This window comes from Heptranchias perlo, chromosome 24 (assembly GCF_035084215.1).
Source record: "Heptranchias perlo isolate sHepPer1 chromosome 24, sHepPer1.hap1, whole genome shotgun sequence".
Classification (NCBI taxonomy): domain Eukaryota; kingdom Metazoa; phylum Chordata; class Chondrichthyes; order Hexanchiformes; family Hexanchidae; genus Heptranchias; species Heptranchias perlo.
This window is the reverse complement of record NC_090348.1, coordinates 12,634,577-12,641,690: the sequence shown is the minus strand read 5'-3', so window position 1 is coordinate 12,641,690 and position 7,114 is coordinate 12,634,577.

The following is a 7,114-nucleotide window of genomic DNA, read 5'->3' as shown; positions in this document are numbered from 1 at the left end:
AGTCACCAAGAGGTACACAATAGGAGCAGTGAACCCAGCTTCTGATTATCCTTTCCTCCCGTAGGGAGGCACTTGGCCCATTGGATGCTACAGCTAACATGGCTGAAGGTGGCAAATTGCCGTGTGGGAATTGCAACAGCAAATCCATGCCCTGCTGTTCTATGCTTCTCAGCAGTGGAGCAGCAATGTACTACTCCAGTGGAAGCCTGTGTTGTGTCTTTTAAAGAAATATGCATTCATTTTTAATCCTCCCTGCATTGTCAATGAGAAAATCTATTTCAGTAGATCCAGTTTCTTAGGCCATTGCCAAGTTAAGTTTACAGGGCCCAATGTTGGCCAAGAGAAATCTCTGTGCTATTGGAGTTATCACATCCAACTCCAAACAGTTCAAACTGCAACATTCTGGCACTTGACGGGCTGAAAAATCATCCTTTAAAATCTGTTTTCAGCAATTTTTAAAAAACATGGGTCCCAAATTAAACAAAGGGACACTGTAGGCACAGGGAGAAAAAGAGAGAGAATGTTTAGTACTTCAACATTAAAAAAGGGCATCCTCAATGAATAAATACACTGTGTGGTGCAGTGCTGAGGTGTACAGGTCAGAAAAGTTCCAGATTCAATCCCTTGTCTGTGCAGAGTCACCTGATCTCAGTCAGTGAAGTATTACAGTTAGCCTCAGAGGACAGGATTTTGTTCTTGATCAGTGACTCACACTGAAAAGTGCATTTGCGGAGATCAGGTATGGACAGAATCAAACGCGGTTGTGATGCCCTATATAGTTGAATAGCCTGGTGACACTCACAACAGGTTAGTTTCTAGTACTTTTGTTGAAGTCACATGAGAAGTATTTTTTATATATTTTTTTCTTGAGATCTGGGCAATGCTGGCAACACTGCATTTATTGCCCCTTAGAAAGCGGTGGAGAGTTTTCTTCTTGAACCACTCCCAGTGCTTGGGTCGGAAAGTATTTGAGCATTCAAATGGCTTTTACCAGGTACTGACACCTAAATAGATTCAAGAGTTTAACGTATAAGAATGTGAGATAAGCACAGTCCGTATCTAACCCTGAAGGCAAACACAGTTGTTAGCCTTGGCTCAGTAGTAGCCTCTGAGTCAGAGTTGGTTCAAGTCCCACTCCAGAGACCTAAGCACAAAATCTAGGCTGAGTGGGATGTCCTGGGGGTGTGATAAGTGCTAAATAAATACTTTCTTTCTTATTTGGATGTTGTAGATGTTAACTGTGGCTCAGTGTTAGCACTCGTGCCTCTGAGTCAGAAGGTTGTGGGTTCAAATCCTACTCCGTAGACTTGAGCACATAATCTAGGCTGACAATCCAGTGTAGTACTGAGAGAGTGCTGCATTTTTGGAGGTGTCATGTTTTGGATGAGATGTTAAACTGAGGTCCCGTTTGCCTTCTCAGGTGGATGTAAAAGATCCCATGGCACTATTCGAAAAAGAGCAGGGGAGCTTGTCCAATTTTCATCCCCCAACCAGCATCATTAAAATAGACCATCTGGTCATTATGCTATTGCTGTTTGTGGGATCTTGCTGTGTGCAAATTAACTGCCATGTTTCTTACATAACAACAGAGACTACACTTCAAAAGTACTTCATTGGCTGTAAAGCGCTTTGGCACACCCTGAGGTTGGGAAAAGCACTATATAAATGCAAGTCTGTCTTTATTTTAAAAGTGAGTCAGAATTTGAATCTGGGTGAGCCTAATGGGACGTGCACGCCTGAATGGCCTAGAGTTTCCGCTTTGCCCACAGCTCCCGGTGCTGTCCCCAGTGATTTTCCAGGGTCAGCTGAATTAAATATATTTAGGGACTCCAGCGGGGCCCCATAGTTTGATAAGGTGAGAGTGGTATTAATGCCGCAGGCTGTGGAGAGGCAGAGGACAGTGCTGGACCCGTATCGGCCAAAAAAAGGTCTCTAAAACAGCTCGATGCAATGTGTGGCAGCAGATAGCAGAGGAACTGGATTGTGATTGTACTGTTCAACTCATGTAGATAGAGTGCTGATGGAAGTTCACTGACATCAGAAAGGGAAAGGGAAGGCCCTGAACGGGGTTGTGGTTCTCACCAAGGAGAAGGTGGTTGTTGTGCACACCTCAATATATTCTTCCCATCATAAGCTCTTGTATGTGTCCTGAAAGCCTACTATCTTCACCCCTCTAAATCTTCTCACCACCACTCATTCTCACAGCACATGCATGGCCACTGCTGGAAGTTCCCAAGCTTCAATGCCTCCTGAAACATTTTTTTCCCGCTTACCAGCTCCCCTCCCCTTTCAGCCATGGGTTTTGTTCGATGTCACTTATCAGTATGTTATAACCATCATCCCTGCTTCTTTTCTTTCAGGAGAAGGCAGGCAACAGCAGGCAGCGTTTGGCAAAGATGATAATGTTGGGGCAGACCCTTCAATCGCTGCATCCTCAATGGGAGATTTGTAAGGTCCATTCCTCATTATACTTCTCAGATACCCATCCATTATAAGAACATAAGAAATAGGAGCAGGAGTAGGCCAATCGGCCCCTCGAGCCTGCTCCGCCATTCAATAAGATCAGGGCTGATCTGATCCTAACCTCAAATCTAAATTCATGTCCAATTTCCTGCCCGCTCCCCGTAACCCCTAATTCCCTTTACTTCTAGGAAACTGTCTATTTCTGTTTTAAATTTATTTAATGATGTAGCTTCCACAGCTTCCTGGGGCAGCAAATTCCACAGACCTACTACCCTCTGAGTGAAGAAGTTTCTCCTCATCTCAGTTTTGAAAGAGCAGCCCCTTATTCTAAGATTATGCCCCCTAGTTCTAGTTTCACCCATCCTTGGGAACATCCTTACCGCATCCACCCGATCAAGCCCCTTCACAATCTTATATGTTTCAATAAGATCACCTCTCATTCTTCTGAACTCCAATGAGTAGAGTCCCAATCTACTCAACCTCTCCTCATATGTCCGCCCCCTCATCCCCGGGATTAACCGAGTGAACCTTCTTTGTACTGCCTCGAGAGCAAGTATGTCTTTTCTTAAGTATGGAGACCAAAACTGTATGCAGTATTCCAGGTGCGGTCTCACCAATACCTTATATAACTGCAGCAATACCTCCCTGTTTTTATATTCTATCGCCCTAGCAATAAAAGCCAACATTCCGTTGGCCTTCTTGATCACCTGCTGCACCTGCATACTAACTTTTTGATTTTCTTGCACTAGGACCCCCAGATCCCTTTGTACTGCTGTACTTTCCAGTTTCTCGCCATTAAGATAATAACTTGCTCTCTGATTTTTCCTGCCAAAGTGCATAACCTCACATTTTCCAATATTGTATTGCATCTGCCAAATCTCCGCCCACTCACCCAGCCTGTCTATATCCCCTTGTAGGTTTTTTATGTCCTCCTCACTCTCTACTTTCCCTCCCATCTTTGTATCATCTGCAAACTTTGATATGTTACATTCGGTCCCCTCCTCCAAATCGTTAATATCGATTGTAAAGAGTTGGGGACCCAGCAAATACCCCTGCGGAACACCACTGGCTACTGGTTGCCAGTCCGAGAATGAACCATTTATCCCAACTCTCTGCTTCCTGTTAGATCACCAATCCTCCACCCATGCCAGAATATTACCCCCAATCCAATGATTCTTTATCTTGAGCAATAATCTTTTATGTGGCACCTTGTCGAATGCCTTCTGGAAGTCTAAATACACTACGTCCACTGGTTCCCCTTTATCCACCCTGTACGTTATGTCCTCAAAGAACTCAAGCAAATTTGTCAGACATGACTTCCCCTTCGTAAAGCCATGCTGACTTTGTCCTATTAAATTATGTTTATCCAAATGTTCCGCTACTGTCTCCTTAATAATAGACTCCAAAATTTTACCCACCACAGATGTTAGGCTAACTGGTCTATAATTTCCAGCCTTCTGCCTACTACCCTTTTTAAATAAGGATGTTACATTCGCAGTTTTCCAATCTGCCGGGACCTTTGTCGAGTCCAGAGAATTTTGGAAAATTATTGCCAAAGCATCCACAATCCCCACTGCCACTTCCCTCAAGACCCTAGGATGTAAGCCATCAGGTCCAGGGGATTTATCCGCCTTGAGTCCCATTAATTTACTGAGTACCAATTCCTTAGTGATTTTAATCGTATTTAGCTCCTCCCCCACTAGAGCTCCCTGTTTGTCCAGTGTTGGGATATTCTTAGTGTCCTCTACCGTAAAGACTGAAACAAAATATTTGTTCAGCATTTTTGCCATCTCCATGTTTCCCACCATTAATTTCCCGGTCTCATCCTCTAAGGGACCTACGTTTGCCTTAGCCACCTTTTTTCTTTTTATATAACTGTAGAAACTCTTGCTATCTGTTTTTATATTTTTTGCTAATTTATTTTCATAATCTATCTTCCCTTTCTTAATCAATCCTTTAGTTACTTTTTGCTGTCTTTTGAAGACTTCCCAATCTTCTATCCTCCCACTAAGTTTGATGTGGAGATGCCGGTGATGGACTGGGGTTGACAATTGTAAACAATTTTACAACACCAAGTTATAGTCCAGCAATTTTATTTTAAATTCACAAGCTTTCGGAGGCTACCTCCTTCCTCAGGTGAACGATGTGAAAATGAAATCCTCGAAATGAAATCGCATTTATAATTCACAGAACAATGCTTGGTGATTACAGACAGTTTTTTCAACTGCCCGTTGCCAAGGCAATCAGTGTGCAGACAGACAGGTGTTACCTGCCAGGTCTCAGAATATACAAATCACCAAAAAAAACAACAAACAAAAAAAAAGAGATAGAGAGGTAGAAACATAGAAAAGACAGCAACTGACCCGTTATATTAAAAACAGATAACATTTGTTCTAAGTTTGGCTACCTTATATGTCCTTGTTTTTAGTTGGATACTATCCTTAATTTCTTTACTTAGCCACGGATGGCTGTCACTTCTTTTACACCCTTTTTTCCTCAGTGGAATATATTCTTTTTGAAAGTTGTAAAATAACTCCTTAAATGAACACCACTGTTCATGTACCGTCTTACCCTTTAATCTATTTTCCCAGTCCACTTTAATCAATTCCGCTCTCATACCATCATAGTCTCCTTTATTCAAGCTCAGTACGCTTGTTTGAGAACCAACCTTCTCACCCTCTAATTGGATATGTAATGTAACCATGTTATGGCCACTCATTCCAAGGGGATCCTTAACTCGGACATTAATTAATTAATCCTGGCTCATTACACAGGACCAGGTCCAAGGTTGCTTGCCCCTTTGTAGGATCAGTTACATATGGCTCAAGAAATCCATCCCTAATACACTCAATAAACTCTTCCTCAAGGCTGCCCTGCCCAATTTGATTTGTCCAGTTAATATGATAGTTAAAATCCCCCATAATTATAGCTGTTCCCTTATTACATGCCCCAACTATTTCCTGATTAATACTTCTTCCAGTAGTGTTGCAACTATTAGGAGGCCTATATACTATGCCCACTAGTGTTTTTTTCCCCTTTTTATTCCTTATCTCTACCCAAACTGTTTCATTGTCCTGATCCTTTGTCCCAATATAATTTCTCTATTACAGTGATTCCTTCCTTTATTAACATAGCCATCCCACCTCCCCTTCCTTCCTGCCTGTCCTTCCTGATAATTAAATATGCCAGGGTATTTAACAATGTCCAAGTAATGCACTGGACAGGAATAATTAACGAGGGCCAAACCTGGAAGTTGAAGCAGGAATGGCCGTGTGCAATGATTCGGGTGGATCTCCCACTGCACACCATCCCTGCCCTGGGAACATCCAGAATCAAAGTTCCACCGAGCACCCAGCTGTAACCAAGATCCATTGTTGGCAACAAACTCAATTATTATTCCTGTTATTGTTGGTCTACATAACAAGATCAACTGAACTTCAAAAGTAATTAATTGGCTCTAAGATGCTTTGCAACAGGGTGTTGGATATGAAGGCAAGCTCTCTCCTTTTTATGGATGTACAGAGCCCCATAACACTCAGATGCAAATTACAGTCATCAGGAATCTGCAGCAATGTGAGAAATGGGCAAACCAAATCAGCACACGCAAAGTTGTGGATCTACAAGACTCCATTGGTGTTGGACCTGATCTCAATTTTTGTCCATTCGTAGAGTGAATAATTTTCCATACACTCCTGTGAAATAGAGCAAGATCACAATTGATATTGACTGCACCTTTAGCCCCGTACTCCTCCGATCTCATTGGCCACTGTACTAACAATCTCCTAGGTTACAAGTGTGTGGTGCAGTCACAAAATTTGCAATGGTGACAGGTTGCTAAAACAGTACCATGACTTCTCAAAAGCATTCTGTTCTGTTCAACATCGGGCACAGAAACGCAGATGCTGCAAATGTTGGTGCCAACAACAACCCCACTGTTCCTCGGAACGCAGAATTGATTTAGAATGGAAATGAGTAAATTTGTGAATCATTATTCAGCCATGCAGCCTGCGGCTTTGCAATCAATAATAAAACTGTATTGTATTTTGGAGCTTCACCATCTCAAACTGTTTAATCCAAATCCCTGCTAAGAGGATTTATAATCTACTAGGCGAGCGCTGCCAAAAATGAAAATGGTTTCACAGGATTACCGGGATTATCAAAGTGCCTTAAATATTTGTAATAGTTCCCACTAAAATTAAAGCACTTTTTAAAATGTAAAACATTTATCATTTTACAATGATAATATAACAGATACTCAATTGATAATTGGAATTAAAGCTACATTTTTCAGTTATGAAGAGGATCTTGAAAATGATTTTTGTTCATATATAAAGTGGTGTGCAGAGCACTGTTTCATATATCAGATCCCTACAGTTCTGTAACTGCAGTGGGTGATAGGAGACTATCTACCATACAAAGCTGGAGCCAAAGCAGCGCGGAGTGAAGTTGCATTTCAATTATTTGGTAGTACAGTGGTGAATTTGGTTGCCATTGGTCCAATGGAGGGAGTATTAATCTTCATCATTTCAGGACATCTTAAAGCGTCTTACAACCAACGAAGTACTTTTGTAGTGTAGCCATTGTTTTACTGTAGGAAACGCGGCAGCCAATCTTGTGCACAGCAAGGTCCAACAAACAGCAATGTGATAAA